The sequence below is a fragment of the Adiantum capillus-veneris genome, chromosome 30, assembly GCF_014529385.1.
Source record: "Adiantum capillus-veneris isolate H3 chromosome 30, ASM1452938v2, whole genome shotgun sequence".
Classification (NCBI taxonomy): domain Eukaryota; kingdom Viridiplantae; phylum Streptophyta; class Polypodiopsida; order Polypodiales; family Pteridaceae; genus Adiantum; species Adiantum capillus-veneris.
In genome coordinates this window covers 53456772-53478002 of record NC_140960.1, presented here as the reverse complement: position 1 = coordinate 53478002, position 21231 = coordinate 53456772, and positions in this window count along the sequence as shown.

The following is a 21231-nucleotide window of genomic DNA, read 5'->3' as shown; positions in this document are numbered from 1 at the left end:
ATTATTTACTTTTGCTAGTTTTTTGCACTTTTTGGCTTGGTTTGGCAAGTATACAACCTGTTAAAGTCCCTGGACAAGTTTCAACAAGTTTGGACAAAATCTGATCAAGTTTATCAACTGTTTTGTGTCCGAGGACTCTGATTTCAAGAATCTAGCTTAAGTCTTACTGTTGTGATCCAAATTTCACCAAAATTGATTTGTAGGGTCTACGTGATATGCTTAACCTTGTGGTATACTCAAATTTGCAAAATTTTCAAGTTTTGAAGTGTTAACCCTCACGGCTCATGGACACCATATCACCTACGACGGACGTTGTATTATTTACTTGGTAGAGTCAGGTACCGGGCTTGTCGGTCCAATAGGAAAAGGGTAAGAGTGATCGCCGATGAGAGGCGCACTCTAACTGGAACATTCAAGGGATTAGTTGGCTAAGCATGGGCGCCCAAGTGTGAATGGGACGAGCTCATATCAAAGTCAACTAAACCTAAAATTCACTCATTCTCTCATTGGTGCAATTGAAGAGTGCTCTTGCTCCATCTCCATCTTCTTCTTCCTCATCTCCTTGTGTGTGTGTGTGTGTGTGTGTGTGTGTGTGTGTGTGTGTGTGTGTGTGTGTGTGTGTGTGTGTGTGTGTGTGTATGCAAGAGAGGGAGAGAGAGTGTGAGAGTGTGTGCGGTCGAGCATTGCGGCGGCACGACGGCGGCGAGGCGGTTGAGCGCGGCGTAGCGGCGTCTCCTTCTTCTCCGCGGAGAGGAATCCTCCACGACAAGAAGCGTAGAGCGGTGAGTGACACACTAACTCCATCTTTGAGCTTACTAGTTTAGGCTTGTTGTGTGCTTGGAGCCATTTGTGGCTCACACACGGTGTATCGGCAAGTTCTTTACATTGACACGTGTGACATACGCACACATTTTTGGTGCCGTTGTCGGGGAATGCCATACACTAAGCTTGAATGGCACTCTGTGCTTCTTTTGTGGTGCAATTTCAATTGTAGGAAAGGTAAGGAAGGAGGGTGTGTGTGTTGAGAAGAAGGATTTTGTGTTATACTGCGTAGTTTTCTTTGTTAATTGAGTTTTCAAAGGTACTGTGTTTATTCTCTGTGTACTAAGGTTGTTAGTTTTCTATGTACAGTAAGTAGGAAGTAGATATGTGAGAGTTAATAGAGTGTGTTAGTGTATAACAGTAGGTGTATTAGTTAGAAGTAGGTAGATAGAGTGTGTGTGCGCTCTCGCGCAGGCCGCGGTGACCTTATCCTTTTTTAAAATAAAAAAGATTTAAAAAAATTCAAAATTAAAATTTTAAAGGTAGGACCGGGATCGGGAATATCGCCCAGACCCAAGCCCACGCTCAAGCTTAGGTCTCAGTCGCCTTTTAAAATTACGAATTTTAGTTTCACACGTAGCTAAAATTCGATTTTTTGAGGACCAGCAAAACTTTAGATGCCCGAAAATTGTGTTGTAAAGCACACAGCAACCCTCTAAGTGATACGCTCGTTTCGAGCTATCACACACTTTTTTTAAAAAAAATCAAACATTAAAAAACATTAAAAACGTAAAAAAATACGAGTGAAAACGGACGCTTAAAAAAGGTAAGCGGTTAACCTTCGAGGTTATTCGCTAACGCTTGTAGGGTGCCAAAGGCACATGCATCTACGCTCTGGTTTTGTACTAGAGACGGAGAAACTAGAGAGAATTTCGACTTATGCGAGTTCTCAATATCCACCTAGTTTAGGTTCCGGGCCCTCGGCGGGGACCCAAGGCAGTACAAACCAAGACCCGAACATAGCGGCTAGTGACTCTTTCTCTGACTACGACGTCATAGAGGGTTTCCCAATGCCTAATCTCGAATGCTCAAGCCAAGACATGCATGCCATGGGCCCGCGGTCTGGGCCGAGCGTACTTAGCTGCCTAAAGGAAAAATTTAGTAGAGCCACTCGCTCCGAACATGGAGCTAATGACATAAATGAGGGAGGTGGGGAAGTAAATTCTCCATTCGTGACCGACGTAGACCCTATGTCCTTAGCTCCATGTTCATGTGAATACTTCATTCACTGCACCTCCTGACTCTTCAGAGTTATTTCCCTCTGAGGTCATATTACCCGATAGTAGAAGCCTTGCCGAAGTGCAAGAGGTTGAGCGATATATCCTTGCAGCGAGGGAAAAGAAAATTGAGAGCTTACGCAAGGCGGAGCAACGAAGAGAGTTAAAATCGAACAGTCCTATGTCAATATCCTCGCTAAGAGAGCAATTGAGTGCTCTTGACTTAGCAACCGCTAAGGGCCAACCCCTAGAAAGCAACATTGCACCTAGCACCTCAATCCTAGATGGAGTGTTCCTAAATGAGAACTGGGAGTACGAACTACAAACAGAAACTCTGACCGACCTATACACAGGTCACACCTATCAAGTGGGTTGGTTAGATGTCCTACAATCCACAATGGGCGCTACTAGTGTGGAGGATCAACAACAAAGAGTTTGTGAGGTCATCCATAGGGTCATTGAGTTAGAGAGACAGAACAAGGGGATCAACATGCCTTCAACGGGTCTCATGAGATTCTTAGATACAGGAAAGGCTAAACAACCGACCTTATCACAAATAGAGACTCCCTCGGTAAGTCCGATGGATCCTCCATATGTTGTTTCTCCAGGGGTCTCAGTGCAATCTGAGCCCACAAGTGATAGCTTCACCTTTCCAAGTCTAGCTCATCTTTCCCTTGATGACACCACGGCTACCATGCCTACCCCAATGATGGGCATGCCGAGAAACACGCCATGGACCTCATTTGTTAGTAAAGCACCGCTACATGGTAGCTCAATGCGTGCAACAGTACCTACAAGTGTGTACCAATCGTATGCACCTATGGTTCATCGTATTCATGTAGTCCCTACCCCTCCCATTGTTTCAACTACCTATGCTCCACAACCACAACACCCAAGTTATTATTTTCGTGGGACTATACCGGCTAGCATTAGCATGTCACATCCGACGTCTGCTATGCCTAGGGTCACACATATGAACTTTGGACCACCACATGGCACAACATCGTACCCAACGTGGAACCCAAGGGCTTCTTATGCGCAAGCCCGATGCCAATACCTACTCCACATGTAGTCTCTGGAGCACCTCCACCCACGGTGCCTGCTCACTTAGGTGACTTGGCAACATTTTCTCAAGCTATCAGTTGATCTATTGCTGAGAATATGTGTAACGCGTGTGATAGAGAGCCTAGAAGTAAGGCAGTACAAATAGCCAAGCTCACACAAAAATTTAGTGGAGACGGGGATGTGAAAAAGCATATCGAAGTGTTTGAACAAATATGCGATTTCTCTAGGAGAACACAATGACCTACATAAGAGCAATGCTTTAAGCCTAACCTTAAGTGGAAAGGCTAGGGATTGGTATAGAACCCTAAGGGTGGAAGAAAAAACGATTTACCCTACTCTTAGGAGAATGTTCTTAAAAGAATACATATGAGAGGGAGTGCTTTGGGGTGTAGCCTCTCAACTCCAGAAAGCCCAACGAGAGGAACGAGAGTCGGTGAGAGACTTTATTAGTCTCTTGAAGCATTTGAACTCTCAATGTAATCCAAATGAGCGCTTCCACAATAAACAATTGCTTGATAGATTCATTAGGGGGTTACCACATGAAGATATCTACAATGGCCTAGTCATTAGAGGTATCACCACTTGGGAGGCAGTCACCACCAATGCGATCCAATTGGAGGATAATTTAATGATTCAAGGAGAAAGAGTGTCTGTTGAGTCTAAATCTATTAGCTCACAAGCATCGGGGCATCAGCCAATGACCCTAAAGCCTATTGCTAAGGAGCCAAAGATATTTGAGATGACTTTAGCAGATCTCACCAAGGCTATTCAAGAGAGTCTTAGAGACAATCGTGCTCCACAAAACAATCATATGTATCCAAGAAGGGAGCAACAATGGTGCTCAGTATGCTATGGACCGCATAGTACCAGTGAATGTCCTACTTTTAGAGTAAAATTCAATGGGAACTGCAATGCCTATGGGAGGTATGGTCATCAAGCTAAGGATTGCATAGTATTTAAGCGCGCGATGGCCAATAGACCAACCTTAGCATGGACAGACACACCTTGAGTACCTGAATTGATGACGGCCCCACCTCTTGAACAAACAACACAACACATGGTCACTAGGGCCTAAAATGTTGTTCAAACAACACCCTTACCACCTCCAGTGCTAGGACCGCAACCACCACATCCGAGAATCACTTCTGTGAATCAAGTGGATTGTGAGTCATCTATTTTTTGTTTGGAAGGTTGTGAGGAAGATATAGATCCTAATATTGCCTATGGGATGGATGTGCTTGAAGAAAGTCCACAATACTACATGGAGGACTATTGGGGACAAGTCAAACCTGTATATCAAGTAGTTGATCTTGCGGCAAGAGGCCAAAATATCAATTACACTGCTAAGAGACCACCTCTTCAATGCTATGAGTGTGGAGGTCCACATCGTGTAGCCAAGTGTCCTATTAGGCTACAAAAGAACGCCACACTAATGCAAACCAATCAAGCGATCACGTCTACAATGCCAATACTCATGTGTAATCGATGTGGCATAGATCATTTGATTTCCCAATGTCGAAATAATCCAAATGCACCGAAGATCAGGCCATTAAACTTGATTGAAGTTACCGAGGAGCCATCACAAAGTACACATGTGGTACCAGTAAACGTACTCACACGATTGATGCTCCAGTAGCAAAACTATATTCTTGAGGAAAGAGACACGGCATCAATTGCCCAATCTAAAAAAAAGAAGAAAACACGAAGGAAGAGATCGCTAAAAGCAGCGAAGTCAGACCCCAATTCAAAGACCAACATAGGGACTGGTGACGACCCCATATATATAAATGACGCTGAAGAGGATTCTGATTCAGGTGAAACCATAGAGACCAAGACTTCCACTAAGATAGAAACCAACATGGAAGATCTTCATGAGCCACAATGGCTAGGATCCAAGAAGAAGATAGAAACTTATCCAAACCCTACAAAGGAGATTGAGCGAGTCAAGCAATTAAGGAGTTTGGTAGAAGATACCCAAAGGGATCTAGAGCCAGCACCTAGACAGATCCAGATTACAGACACCGTGTTCCCTATGCAACAACAACCTCACCAAGACCATAGACCCTTCGCTATACCTAGTGTCATCCAAGAAGAAAGTGACTTAAAGTCATGGGAAAGGGGGCGTATTCACTTCTTGATGGAAAGAATGTTTACAGAGGGACTACTTGATCCTATCGAAGAAATGGAGATCCCATCTTTCCCACGTCAAGGGACTGAAGTCCAAAAGGTGCCGTTAAACATTGCCAAATTGATGGATTTCATGTCTTCATAAGTTAGAACCACCATCATGTCCAAACTATATAAAGACCCTGAGCTAGTCTCAGCTCTTCGAGCCTTCCTCGATGGAGAACTGAAGTTTGGGCTACCACAATTTTCACAGATGGATGGAGTTGGGGAGATGCCAATAGAGGAGGAACACTTAGATCCACAACCCAACCTAGATGAGAACCTTGTTATAGAAATACCTGTTAACAAGTTGGGACAATACTTTGAGGGTGATGAATCCAATGCGACCATACAATCACTACTAAGGGATTAAATTGTGAAGGGAATCCTTGATGGTGGCGCTGGGGTTAGCATTGTGACTAAAAATTGTTGGGAAACTATGGGAAGACCTCACCTTGCGACCACAACCATAGTAGTGAAGATGGCCAATGGGTCTATTGTTAAACCTATTGGGATGCTAGAAGATCTCAGGATCAAGGTCTTTGGACATAAAATAAGGATTACCTTCATTGTTATGGATTTCTCCAAGCACACTATGGCATCGGAGAAGATCTTAGGACGTCCTTTCATGAGGGAAGCAAAAATGGTGCATGACTGGTCTAAAAACCATGTCTACCTGCAGTTCCAAGATTCTGTCATTCGAGTGGATATTGTGACGGGTCGAGCACATCCTCTAGGAAACACGTTTATAATTGATCATAGATCTGACACCACAGTTCACTCGGCCCCATTGCAGTACTGTTCGCACGTGTAAAGCGGACACTGATGTTGGGGAAGATTCTCCTTATATGGATGTACTACTTGGAATGATTAAGTCGCACAATGTGGATTGGGTCCACCTAGCAGCAACCATAGACACGTGGGGAAATAGGGGGACGACCTGGGTAACATCTGAGGGGGATGAAATGCCACCACGCATACCCTTAAATATGCTACAAGCAATGCATATAGCTTCTTACAAGACTCATCCTAATATAACAAAGAAAACATACAAGTGGGTCCCTAAAGCTTCTTTAGCGACCATAGCTAGTGCTAAAAAACAAAAGCCTTGTAAGAAACGTCCCACTCGCTCCAAGAAATGTAAGCAAACGTGGCGTTGGATTCCTAAAAAACTATTGGAAGCCCAAGGCTACTATCAAGGAAATGATCAAATCTGGGTGCCAAAATGTAGATTGTGTTCTTACCTGTCACCTGATCCATGTGCGCCCAATCCCGTATCTCCAAAACGAATCAATGATCACGTAAAGAAAAAAGTCACAGAAGGCTACACACCCACTCTAGAGCTAGTTTGGGTACCGAAGAAAGAACAATTTGTTCCACCTAGCTCAGGAAGGGGGGAGTCCCGTGAAGCTTCTAGCTCCTCATGTAATGCATCCATAGAGGTAAAAGATTCTCCACAGCCTCCACCTACAATAGTGGACCTCCATGAAGCTACAAAGGACTCCACACTTCCCAGTGTTCAAGAATCACCTGATGAACCACTTCAAGTTCGATCCTGGAAAAGTACCTTACCACCCTTGCAACTCGACGAGGCACCTAAGGTAATAGAAAACTACTGGCAAAAATCCTCACCTATTATCGACTGGAACAATTGGTTTCAAAGGGTGACGAGCACATTTCAAACAGTATGACCTACCCAAGGAAGGGGGGAGTGTTTGCTGACAGTCAACATTCACTCACTCCCCTCTCAACCTTCCTCCCTGACCTCTCAATCTCCCAATCTTAGGGAATGTATATATAAAGACTTATACTCACAAAAAAATAAAAAATAAAGAGCAAGAGAAATTAGCAAACGAGCATGCACAATAAAAGTCAAAACATTGACCCAGACCTACACATTCACATCCGGTACACTGAAACAGAAACCTATGTCATAAAACACCTTTGATCCTCATCACTCGAGATTTGGGTACTGTACAACTCTAAGTTTCAAAGAATCATTTGATAAACTACCAAAGTTCCAAAGTCTCAATGACTTGGTACTGTGCAAATACTACACACAACATTGTGAAGTACCAGGTTGAGAACTCTGGGTACTCTAAAGTTAAGATTACCAAACAAAGAATACTACAAAGATACATGATAATAACAGTCTGTTAGCAGCAAGCTAACAGACTGTTAGCTTGTTGCTAACACGGATACCATTTTTTGGAGTTCTCATTATAAAACACTTATTATTTTGAAAAATTGAGAATATTGTAACTCATATTTTCTCGGATAAAATCTGTAATTAATGAGCTAGGGCTACAAGCTTCGACATTGTATCCACCTGTCATCATTACCCATCTTTGGTAGAACTCCCAGATTATTAGTTTTGACCACCAAAAACCTTGGCTAAGTTATAAAAGCTAGTTATTGTTAAGTTTTGGATAATGAAATACACAGCGTGAGCTAATAGAGCTCACTCATCTCCTTCTCATGCGTCCTACTCCCTCCCCGGTTTTCACATTGCAGTCGCATTTGTTGCATTGCAACCGCATGTAAGAGCTCTACGCATTGACGTAAACACATCACGGTATTTCGTAGCTTTTAGCGTCGCCGACCCGCGGCCTAATTTCATCATAGCTAGAAATTTATACTTTCAAATCAAAAACTAAGCATAGGCAGGGTATTGGGGCATCATTGCTAAGCATTTAGATGCATTCTGGGTCGAAAACGACTTGGTCAAAAATCCACTGCTATTAATAATCGCAATGTTGAAACTTGACATAAAGTGGGATTTGAGACCATAAGCATGTGTGCTTAGGTCTTATAAACATGTCCTAGAAATTTCATTACGTTTGGATGTCATTTGATGCTCTAACGGATGTGATTTGTTTGCCAATGAGCGATTGGCTTTTGGTGATTTCGGTCACTTGAGTGTAGCTTGAGTTAGATGCGAGTTGTTAGTTGTTTTTCGAGAAATCAAACCTCTTGTAGCCTCTATGCACTAGTTGAATCAGCTTCATCCCATGGATTGACAATTTAATTGTGGTTCTCGCTAATACTGCAATAAGATAGGATGGTGAGGTTAGACATGCGTTTCACATTTGGCGCCGTTGTCGGGGATCGAAGAGACCTAAACTAGGGAAAAACACGAGCGTCTTGTGAAGTTATCCTGTAAATTCCTCTAGGATTGCTTAGAGTTCAAGACTTTTTTAAGAAACCGCATAGCCTAAGATTGTCGTCTTTTGCTGTGTAGAGGTAGCTTGGAAGTAATCGTACTTGCTGAGTACCTTTTAGGATTGTAGGATTGTAGAAATAGATTAGGATTTTGAAGATGATTGGTAGACAAGACAAGTCTTAAGATCAATGCTCAAAAACCATAAAAGACAAGAAAAAGAGTGTTTGTGGACACTCTTTCCACAACCCCATTGCATGAGAATCTAGGAGTAGGGTAAGTAGGATCCGAGGTGGATTTCAAAACATTGCTCTCTCTGAAAGAATCATTGTGAGTTGTTATTGGACGTTGCAGAATTTCAGGTATACGGCTAGAAATAGCACGAAAAGACTCCAAACCACTCAATCCGACTGGAGAGTAACCTTAAAAGTTGTCTGAACCAGTTGGTAAGCTCAAGAACACTTCAAGGTAAAAATTTCAAGAGTTGGCCAAAACTGAGATTATTTACTTTTTCTTGACATTTTAGGCCAAATTAATTTTTGACTTGATTCATAGGCTTAAAATAGCCCCGGGGCGGTCACTTTTTAGAATGTGTATGCTATCACGTGAGTTAACTGGAGAGGATTATTAAAAGATCAAAATATATCAAAATGTATACATACAGAGGGGGGTGGGGGTTTTTTAAATAGGCACATAGTGTAAATATAGTATGTATATTGAATAACCTCTTGAACGCACGTGATATAGGAAGCTTTTGATAACTGACCGCCCCGGGAAAATAACTCACAAAAAGACGAAAAATTACAAAAATTGGTTCATTTCAAGCCTGAAGTTAATAATCGCGATTATTAACTTTCGGCTCAGATTTGACCAAGGTTTGTGACCAAGGTTCATATCATTGACTCATTGCATGTGTACAAACAACTTTTATAAAGGCACAAAAGATTTGGATCACCAAACTGACAAAAAACTGGGTAAAAACTAAATTTTGTACTGACTTTCTGAATCTTGAGTGTAAGTTGGGGAAAAATTTGTCCAAACTCCTTGAAATTTGATTCATAGGCTTCTATTGATGTGATAAACATATGTACATGCTCAGTTGATCAAAAAGATGCAAAAAGTTGCCACTTGTAAATAATCGCAATTATTTATATTTGTCCCATTGTTCAACTTTTTTGACCAAGTCAACATACCACTAGTTTTACCATGTTGTAATAAGCTCACAAACCAAATTTGGTAAGATTTGGATCACTGTATTGAAAATTGTGACCAAATTTGCAAAGTTAGTTTACAGACAGAAAATTGATGAGCATTTGACCAAAAATTGTCCAAACTTGATGAAACTTGGTTGGGGACCTTAACTTGAGGTACTTAACAGATCTGTGTCAAAGTTGGGACAAAAATTTAAATGGAGTAAATAATTATGATTATTTACATCTGCTTCATGTGCGCGTATGTCGCACGTGTCAATGCAAGGAACTTGCCGATACACTGCATGCGAGCCACAAATGGCTCAAGCACACAACAAGCCTAAACTAGCAAGCTCAAAGATGGCGTTGGTGTGTCACTCACCGCTCTACGCTTGCTTCGTGGAGGATTCCTCGCCGCGAAGAAGAGGGAGACGCCGCTACGCCGCGCTCAACCGCCTCGCCGCCGTCGTGCCGCCGCAATGCTCGATCGCACTCTCTCTCTCTCTCTCTCACGCATACACACACACACAAGGAGATGAAGAAGAAGAAGATAGAGATGGAGCAAGATCACTCTTCAATTGCAAAAACGAGAGAATGAGTGAATTTTAGGTTTAGTTGACTTTTATATGAGCTCACCCCATTACACTTGGGCGCCAATGCTTAGCCAACTAATCCCTTGAATGTTCCAGTTAGAGTGCACCTCTCATCGACGATCACTCTTACCCTTTTCCTATTGGACCGACAAGCCCAGTACCTGACTCTACCAAGTAAATAATACAACGTCCGTCGTAGGTGATATGGTGTCCGTGAGCCGTGAGGGTTAACATGCTCCCCTTCCTGATATAGATTCCGTCATCGGAAGCTATTGAGTTGAAGCTCGTTCGTCGAGGTGGAAGAGCATTTGAGATGAATGTCCTTAGCCTTCTTCAGTGTGCAAAATCAAACAACATTGGCACAATAATTGCATTCTCGTATAGAATTAAAAAGCATATGCAGTTGTAGGCAGACAATGTGATTGTAACAGAATTTTAAACCATTTGTTATCAATAAACATTAAATTGCAATATAATCAAATGCATAAACATATGTAAAGGGAAAAAATTAAACAAGTCTGGGGTCGCTAATTTAACGATCGAAAGGCATTAGAGATCGACTATTAATACCATGGGTAAGCTTCTTAATTTCCTCTGGTCAATTAAGTTGTTTAATTGCGAGAGCCACGTATTTCATGTTCGAGGGCTGACTAGAGGCTATACCTAGAAGACCTTGTAGTTAAGCTACGATAAAAGGAATTTCTCATGAAATCACCGCCTGACTAATTACTTTTTCTTTGACCCCCCAAAGTCTTTTCACAGTGATTCAATTTTGATGTGTGTGCTTATTTTGTATGCCTTGGGTTTTTTTCTTTTCAAGGAAAAGCGCCCACATTGGGAACCTCTAGGACTCTAGTACCATAGGTGATACATGTGAGTGAAGTACCAAATCAAGTTGAGATTTCTCTTCCAGCTTAAGATTTTACATTGTGGCACTTCGATTTATTTATTTTTGTTCGTTTTCCGCATTTTAATTTTGTAACTTTGGGGGGTCATATAACACTGTTACACCTCCCCAGGCTTAAGCTAAAGGTCAATAGGGTCAAGCCCACTAGAAAGCCCTAGTACATTTCACACAATGCTGCCTAAATCGGATTAAGAACCTAAGTAACCATTGATTATTAGGAAGGCATTCCCCATGGTATTAAGAGAAGCTCTCTAATACCTAGCTTGGTCAAACTAGCTTAGTCGAACTGCTTGATTTTTAAACCTAGACAAGTGATTATGACAAAAAATTACATTGAATTTAATGTTTGGTGCTAAACAAATGTATTGAATATTATGCTACCAATCACAATCAAAGCAAACAAACACGGATGCAAAAAAGATAAGGGGCAATGCTAATGGACAAGAAACACTTGTTTGTGTTGATGGTCTCGCTTGATTTGAAATGTGAATGAGAGAAAGATCCCATGAAGGTCCAAATCCTCTAACCACAGCAACACGTTCCTGTACACACTAGGAAACACAAAGAATACCTCTAGGAGTCACATCAGTGGGAAAAAAGAACTTTGCTAATCATTCAACTCTAAAATAGAAACACTCCTATCATACTAATCTTACCTACCCCTGGTACTCTGTAATCTTCACAGTACCAAGTCCCTGGGACTAGTACCCAAAGTTTCAAACCTAACACTTTACAATGTTACGGGTAGTATTTGCACATTACCAAGCCATTAATACTTTGGTACTTTGGTACTTCATTCAATGACCTTACAAAATTTAAGGCTAATTAGTACCCAAAGCACTCATTTTGGTACTTTACAATGGCTTAGGTACTATTTACACAGTACCAAGTCTTTGAGGCTGGTACTGTGCTGAATGTTTTGCTAGCTAAATTCTCAATTTCAAATTTGGTACTTTACTATCACCTTTTGGGTCTGTTATTGTAAATTTTGAAGCTTGCATCTCTGTGTCATCTTCAAGGATTCAAACCTACATTGTTTTCATATCTCAGATGGAACTGTACAAGAGATGCAAATAAATGCACCCCACGATCGAGCTGCCTCTTAGGTCTTTTGAGGCCTTGAAGCCATTCTTTGTTCAAAAGCTAAAAGAACGGTATACTTGTTGTTGTGTCTATCATGTGCAGATGCTATTCAAGTGGAAAAATAAGTTTGGCCATCATGGAAAAGCTCATCCCTATAGATGTTATGTGTGTTGTAGCAATAATGATGCAACTCAGTGCTCTGCAAAGTAGGTAGTATGGCATCACACAAGTAGTTTGTGGGAATCCATTTTGTGTCCAAATCCAGTTGACAACGAGTTCCACACAAAGAAATTCTTGGTCAAGGAACGTTCTCAATGTGGCTAACCACATTGCCCATGTGTCCATATGGGATTTCCAACGATAGCAAGGAGGTGTCTGTTAAGGTGTTCATGGATGTCAGCAGTAGATATGTGGCTGATGATGGAAGCAAAAAGAAAAGAAAGGACTTGGTTCTACAAAGAATTTCAAGTGCTTCTTTCCATAGGCTTTTTGCAAAGCATCTGAAATATGTCATCAAGCACAACTTCATCTTTCGGTGGCAGGCACAATAGTTTAAAGAAAGCATGCTTAGATTCCCTAACAATGTTGTTGTATCTGTAATTGACTTTGCGGAGAATTATTCATTCAAAATACAGAATGAAATACAATTGATGCATTGATGGTAAACACAAGTAACAATCCTTGTGCATATTACATATGTTAGAGATTTGGGAGGTGCCGTACAGAAGACACTGCATTTCTACATATCTGTTGATAAGCAGATATGTAGATAAGCAGCATGATACTTTGTTTGTGCAACATTGCTTTATGCTTCATGTAGGTGGCTGAAAGATCAAGGTCACCGTTTGCGATAACATTGGGTATGGTCAGATGGTGCACCATCACAATTCAAGGGACAACAACCTTTTTACTTTGTTTCCAGGTACCATCAATTAACAGGCTTTCACATGATGTGGAGCTTCTCTACATTGAGCATGGAAAGGGGAGCACGATGGAGCTGGTGTTGTCATCAAGAGAACAATAACGCGTGAGGAGCTAAAACTAGATGGGGCGCCGATGAAGGGTGCGGTTGATGTTGTTAATTTTCTAAAGGCAAAATTTGGAGACACGGCTAGGTCCACATATCTAACACACCAAGAGTGTTTTGGGTGGTTTCAAAGGATGAAATGCAACAGGATATCCCACATAAATGCCAACAAATCCAAGGCTTGTGTGCGATCCATTGTGTAGATGGTTATTCACCTGAGGACCCATGTGCTCTACGTCTTCGTACACTCTCATGATTTTGTGATGCATGTTCAAGTGGGCAATGCAGGAGATGCAAGAGCAAGCAATACATTGAAGAATGGAAATACATATCCATTGTACCGTTGCAAGAGGTGGACAATGAGGATAGTGAGGAAGAGGAGGGAGCCAGCGAGGATGATAGCAACACGACAATTGCAGCAATGAGATCGGACATCAACTTTCCAATGTATGAGGGCAACCCACAGACAATATGTGAAATGTTGTCCATTGGGGACAACTTTGCTGTGAAGGTAGTTGAAGGTGGTGAGGACTTTTATCTTTTGAAATGCACCAAAGCCATGTACCAAGCACACAAATCACAAAGGGATAAGTGGCACAACAAGATTGTTAGAGGTGTACTTGTGGTTGAAGGCTTGTACTATGGCCAAGTGGATGGGAAATGTGATACATACAACCTTCTTGATCATACACCACTAGTCATGATCTATTCCCACCTTGTAAGAGCCATACAAATTCTGATGGAGCCTATGTCTGGACTCCAAAACATGTTTATGTTAATCAGTGAGGTCTATGAAAAAGTATACAATAGTATGCCATATGATGACGATGGAGAAGAGGATGAGGGCATTTGACCCATCCCCACCTCTTCCATTTGGGAGATTGAGTAATTTGTACTAGGTCTGCCATTCAAGCTTGAATAATTTGTCCTTTCCCTCCCTACCTCCACTATGTATGCACATCACATGCTCACAACATATTACACTTCAAGGATTCACCCATCATGTCTCTATTTTTCTACCAATGGTATAATTGTATTGATTAATTTTGTAATTCTGAATTTAGTTAAGCAAAAAGTATAGTGATCACTATGGCCTTTTTGGCCTTTGGCAGGCCAAAAAGGCAATCATGTCTAAAAATAATGAAGCAATCCATCTCCAAAACCTACATAACGAGCTCAAATTCTAGTTTTAGTATCATGTATTGATAGACATTTAGTCTTCTTATGAAAAGCTACAAAAAAAATTATCTTGGGAGAAATTTACTCTCACAACAAGGGGTATTTAAGGAATTTTGGAAGATTTGTAGGGCATTTTGGGAAGTTATGACAAAATACTGGAGGTATTTTGAGAAATTTGAGGGGTATTTTGGTAGAATAAAAGGGAGGTTGAACTTGAGAAGCTGTAAGGCATGACGGCGCTAACGGTGGAAACTCAGATATTCAGCAACGGCTTGCCAATCTTGAGACTCGCATCAGAGAGAGATCACCTTGTGAGTCTCCGCTTGGCCTACCCCATGCTCTCAACACACAAAACATGAAATGCGGCTCTCTCTCTCTCTCTCTCTCTCTCTCTCTCTCTCTCTCACACACACACACACACACACACACACACACACACACACACACACACACACACACACAGTATCCATAGCCTGCATTGTTGCCTACCTTTGAAGTCCCCACCTTTTTTCAATCACCAACCATTTCCTGACATTGCGTTCACTCCCTTGTGAGCTCGCCACGCAAGCCTAGGCCTTCTAGGCTTGCACACCCTGCAATCTAATCCCCTCTTCTATCGGCCAGCCAAGGGTATAGAGGGTTGCTCTAGCTCAGGAGCAAGTAATGGTGCCAGCAAAACAAACAAAAATACACACAGTTAGAGGGCACACCCTCTCTCTCTCTCTCTCTCTCTCTCTCTCCTCTCTCTCTCTCTCTCTCTCTCTCTCTCTCTCTCTCTCTCTCTCTCATATATCAGGGGAAGACGATGGGAGTGGCTCCTTTCAAGGGCCTCTCTGTGCAAGTGCCCAACATTGACGTCTGACAACCGAGCCCGCAAACCCCCCCCCCCCCCTCCCCCTCAAGCTCGGATATGCCGACACGTGTAAAGGGTTACTACTTCCACCATATTATGTTAGTAGATAGTAGATTATATTCTCAATGAGTTTACTTTTAATAATTGTTTAGTATTTATCGATATATTTTTTAATTTTAATGCTTTTTTCCTTTCTTTTTTTGCATTGAGAATTTTTTCTTCATTTTTCTATTTCACCAATTTCCTTCATTTTACTCTCTTCTTTTACTTCTATCTATTATTTCTTTTTTCATTTTACTTATTTTTTCCTTTTTTGAAGTAACAATATATTCAATGTTTAATTTACAAACTAATTTCTTATCGAAATGAATTTTTTTAATTTTTAGATTTACTTCTATCTAAATTCTTTTTTTCCTTCATATGCAATTTTTATATTTATCTATATTCTTTTTGTTTTTGAGGTCAAAGACAGATAAGGCAGCATAAATTTTGAGGTTAGAGCTGGGGGAGGGCTTCCATGCAGTGTTCGGGAAAAATGTGTCTCGGCTTAATATCATGTCGTTTTCAATTTCAAAAATGCGGGTTAAGGGCAAGGGGAAAAGGAAAAATTCCACCCCAAAATAGTAAAAAAGAGTATTAAAACCCAAAAAATAAACCTAATTTTCAAAAATTTCCTGAGGGCAAATTCAAAGAAAGATATTTCATATGTTCAGAAAAATGATTTTTCCCGAACACTGCTGCCATGAGGTCGAGAGGGAGGAAGATGGGCAGCCACGGACTTTGGACGAATAGAAGATGGAGAGCGAGGGGATGAAAAATTGCCATGGAAGAGTAAGAGAGCTTACTATCTGACAAATCTTCCAAGGAAAAAAGTTCAAAATCTGCAAGGATCAAAAAAGAAACGATTAATCTCTCTCTCTCTCTCTCTCTCTCTCTCTCTCTCTCTCTCTCTCTCTCTCTCTCTCTCTCTTTCTTTACCTCTGCTTGCAGGACTTGGCTCCACAGGAATTTGGAAAGCTGAAAACAATATAGAGCTTCATCTCACAAACTTAATTATGCTCAAAACAAAGGCAAACTAAAACCTTGATTAAGCTTATCAAATGCAGCAGCGTTGTCGAAACAAAGGTGTTGCTGGAAGCTCTGCAGGTTTAGAGAGAGAGAGAGAGAGAGAGAGAGAGAGAGAGAAGAAGAAGAAGAAGAACAAGAAGAAGAGAGTTTTAACCTCATAGGAAACTATCCCAAGAGAGAGAGCCATTGCACAGGTCGAAGGGCGAGGACGGGTTGGCAGCTAGCCACCGCACAGGTCAGAGAGAGAGAGAGAGAGAGAGAGAGAGAGAGAGAGAGAGAGAGAGAGAGAGAGAGAGAGAGAGAGGGTGCATGCCAGGTTTTCATTGTAGCCTGCTCTATGAGAGAGAGAGAGAGAGAGAGAGAGAGAGAGAGAGAGAGAGAGAAGAAGAAGAAGAAGAAGAAGAAGAGAGTTCTAACCTCGTAGGAAACTATCCCGGGAGAGAGAGCCATCGCAGAGGTCGAAGGGTGGAGACGGAGAGAGAGAGAGAGAGAGAGAGAGAGAGAGAGAGAGAGAGAGAGAGAGAGAGAGAGAGAGAGAGAGAGAGAGAGAGAATGATTCAAGCCTCTCTCTGCAAGTGCCCAGCACGGACGTCTGACAGTTGAGCCCGCAAACCGGGCCCCCCCACACTTTGTCGCATCTCTCTCTCTCTCTCTCTCTCTCTCTCTCTCTCTCTCTCTCTCCCCCCCCCCCCCCCCCCCCCAAAAGCTCAAGCTCGGATATGCGGACACGTGTAAAGGGTTAGTGCTTCCACCATATTATGTTAGTAGATATGTTGATGTTCATAAACTGGAGCAAGGGCCAACATGTGGCTGATGTTTTTGCCTGCATACATCGGTAGGATCAAGGGCCAACATGTGGCTGATGTTTTTGCCTGCATACTCAGGAGCAGGTGCAACCAATTTTACACTCATTAGTTTTGGTAGAATCTAGGGAGATGCTTTTGTTTAAAGGGATGTAAAAGTAAAGCTAAGTGTTTTAGTTTGAATATGTTAGGAAATATGACGTAGCTAAATAGATATTTGAGTAGATTACTTAATGGAGAGAGATAGATTTCACACACAAGAGATTATAGAGTAGAGAGTACACATGATATACGTGGTTCACCCAATGTGGGCTACGTTCACGGGAAAGAAACCACTCAATGGCTTTAGTACTTAAAACAAGAAGTAGTTTACAAAGGGATTATACCTTTAATAGAGCTTCTGCCTTGCTTCGCTCTCACCACCTCACACTCACCTTGTTGCATCAACTTCACACTATAAAATATGTGTAGAAATGGCCTCCTTTTATAGGCCAAAAGGGCTGCCCTCTCTCATGAGGGGCAACCATGTGTAGCCGCCCTTGTGTAGATAAGTCCAAATCGGACCCTTCAATGTGTGGCCACCCTTGAGAAGACAAGTCCGCTTTTGAATTCGACCACCGGCCACCGGCCAACCGGCCAACCGACCGGTCATTTTCCAACCACTTTTCGGCCGCCATCTGGCCATAATATTCCGACGAAAAAGAATATTCCGGCAAAAAAATTGGTTTTCGACGAGTGCTTTTATTTTTCGGCAAGTTATTTTTCTTCATGCACGATGGCTTCTCCTGATAATGGGGGCCTTACAAATGTGCGTTTTTACCACGAAAAATTACAAGGGGTAAATCAAGCTCCATACTTAACAGAATAGGAAAGTAGGCAGCCGTCCACATGCATGTTTGTGAGTAGGGCCTCAAGGACCCAGTAGGGGGTACCCAATGATGAAAAATAAAAAAATGGGGTCATTAAGTTTAGAAGGAAAAGGGAAGGATGAGATTGTCTACACATTACGAGGTTTTGGAAAGTGAAGTCTCCCCTACACAAGTGGGTTGGCATGCTATATCTCTCCAAACAACGTGTGCAGGGTAGTGGCGTGGAGGGAGAGCAGGAGGTGTATTTGGAAATGGCTACGTGTGGTCATTGCATGGCGATGTCGTTGCAACATTGTGCCTCTCTCTCTCTCTCTCACTATATATATATATATATATATATATATATATATATATATATATATATATATATATATATATATATATATATATATATATATATATATATCATTGGCAGAGAGTTCGCACACCTGTTTCGAGTGCTTTGGTAGAGGAGGGAAGAGGGCAAGGAGGGAACATGTTTATACAGGCTATGCCCTCCCGCGCCCCCCCCCCCCCCCCCCCCCCTTCTCTCTCTCTCTCTCTCTCTCAGAGCTGACTAAGACTTCATGATGAAATTGCTAGTCAGGGAGTGTTGTGGTAGGGGAAGGGAAGAGGTAGATCGACACAGGAGCTGAAGGGTGGGAAGCCAATCGAGGGTTGTTGTTGACACAGTGCTAAGGGAGAGGAGGGGGCCTCGGGAGGGAGGACAAAGGCGTGCATGCAACGTATTGGTCATGAGGGGAATCGATTGTGAATCTTTTAAGTAATGATTGTTCAAGATTTTCTAATCTTTATTCCTATTTGACAATTGAGATCCGCCTTTGAGTGCTTAGCCTGTAATTTGTCACAAAATATCTAGCAAAAGAAGGCAATTATGTCTAGAAATAATGAAAGCAATTCATCTCCACCGTCAAATTCTAGTTTTAGCATCTTGTATGATAAATAAAAAATCAATCTTCTAATGAAAAACTACAAAATAAAATTATCTTTAGAGAGATTTACTCTCACGACCAAGGGGTATTTGAGAAATTTAAAAAATTTGAAGGGCATTTTGGGGAATTTACGACAAAATATTGGGATTCAAAATCGAAGGAAAAGAGGAGGGGAGGCACGTGGAGGGGGAGAGAGAAATATGCCACCTATGGTCGCAGAGAGAGAGAGAGAGAGAGAGAGAGAGAGAGAGAGAGTCTTTATATAAGAAATAGGGAAAATTACCAAAATACCCCTCTAATTTGTGAAAATTCCCAAAATACCTTTGTATCTATTTTAGTTGGATTGTTCATGATTCCCTAATCTTTATTCTTTTTTGACAATGGAGATCCGTTTTTTAGTGCTTAGCATGTAATTTGTCACAAATAACCTCCCAAAAAAAAGACAATTATGTCTTTAAAAAAATGAAGCAATTCATCTCCAAAACCTACATAACCGGCTCAAATTCTAATTTTAGTATCTTCTATTAATAGACAATCAGTCTTCTTATGAAAAGCTATAAATTTTTTATCTTTGAATAAATTTACACTCACAACGAGGGGTATTTTGGGAATTTTGGAAAATTTGAAGGGCATTTTTGGAATTTATGACAAAATATGAGGGGTATGTTGGGAATTTTTGAAATTTGAAGGGTATTTTGGGAATTTCCACAAATTAGAGAGGTAGTTTGGTAATTTTCCCTAAGATATCTTGAACGTAATGCTCATGAAGATAATGAGATTGATCATTGGGGAATTGATGTTGGGTCAGGCTTCGTCATCTTTCCTTTTCCCTGTGTGATGCCGGACCCGCCATTGCAGCCGGATTCTCTTGCTCTCGTGGAGGCCATCGTAGCCCTGCTCTCTCTCGCTGATTCTCTGGCCTATAACGAAAGGCGTCAAAAGCCTGGTGTACAACCAGCACAGAGAGAGAGAGAGAGAGAGAGAGAGAGAGAGAGAGAGGCTTGGGAGCTTGGAGGTATTTTGTCTTCAATTTTTGAGATTCGAAGGGAATCTTAGAGACTGGTTCCGACATCACATGCAGGTGTTGCCTTCCCCCCCCCCCCCCCCCCCCCCCCCTCATTTATAAATAACACGGGTCCAACTCGCGGGATCAACGGCAAGGGCGAGTGGACGGCCGGGCGTGCGATTTGCACCGTCGGATCGATGCAGTAGGGGGGCAGGCTTTTCATTGCGCAAAGTCGCATAGCTATCAGCAACGCGCGATAGCGCAGGTGGTTAAGGCTGTGGGTTGTAGAACGGGAGGTCATGGGTTCGAAGCCCGGATGCGCAACAAGGAACGTTGACTTTTTTATTAAACTAGGCATGCAATCAAGGGCTGATCTTGCCCATGCCGTTGATCCCATGAGTTGTGCCCGTGTCAGTTATCAACGAGGCCCCCCCTCCCCCATGGTGATGTAACTCTTGGAAGCAATTGTGAACTATTGGTCCAGATGGTGCATACTAATTAGCTATGTCCGTAACTATCACATATAACTATGTCCGAGCCATGGTCCCATGAGGCATAGTAATTAGCTAGCTCAGTAGAACTATGTTCATGTTTCAACAACTATGCCGATTTTGGCATCCTTAAATAAAATTGATCGTTAAAACTGATTTTGTTGCATAAAGTTCATTGCTTTGTGGTTTTAGCTACGCGAAAGTAGCTCTAGCTCTGCAATGACAACCTCTCTCTCTCTCTCTCTCTCTCTCATAACTCTTGTGTCACCTTCATGTGCCCGTTACCAAGGTGCTACTTAACCTCGCGTGACCACAACACAAAGCGCAATTAAAATTTCCAGATGCACAATTGGGCTTGGTTACTTATCAATGATAACTAAAATGGTGTGACCATGCGATTAGTGCCACAATATGGTAAGAGCCATGTCTCACTATGCACTAGTAGCATTAATGAGATTAAGTTAAATCTATACTTCTATCTATACTATAATAAAAGGGGGAGGGATTCCGACCCCCTCAACACGTGGCAATCTCTAAGGAGTCCGGTGAGTGTTCACTCCACGAACAGTGAGACAGCGAGAGAGATAATTGGAGTTGCAAAGCCACGTGTCACGCTCTGCAAAATGAAGGCTACACTCCAAGTAGGCAAAGCGCTATACCGCCCAGTAGCCGCTCTTCTGCCATAGAGTTTAATTGCATTGTTTTCAGGCTCCCTAAAGCCATCAACGTTTGGTTACTCACACTACATTGGCAACCATGCGCGCGCGCACACACACACACACACAGTTCCCCTGTACGGT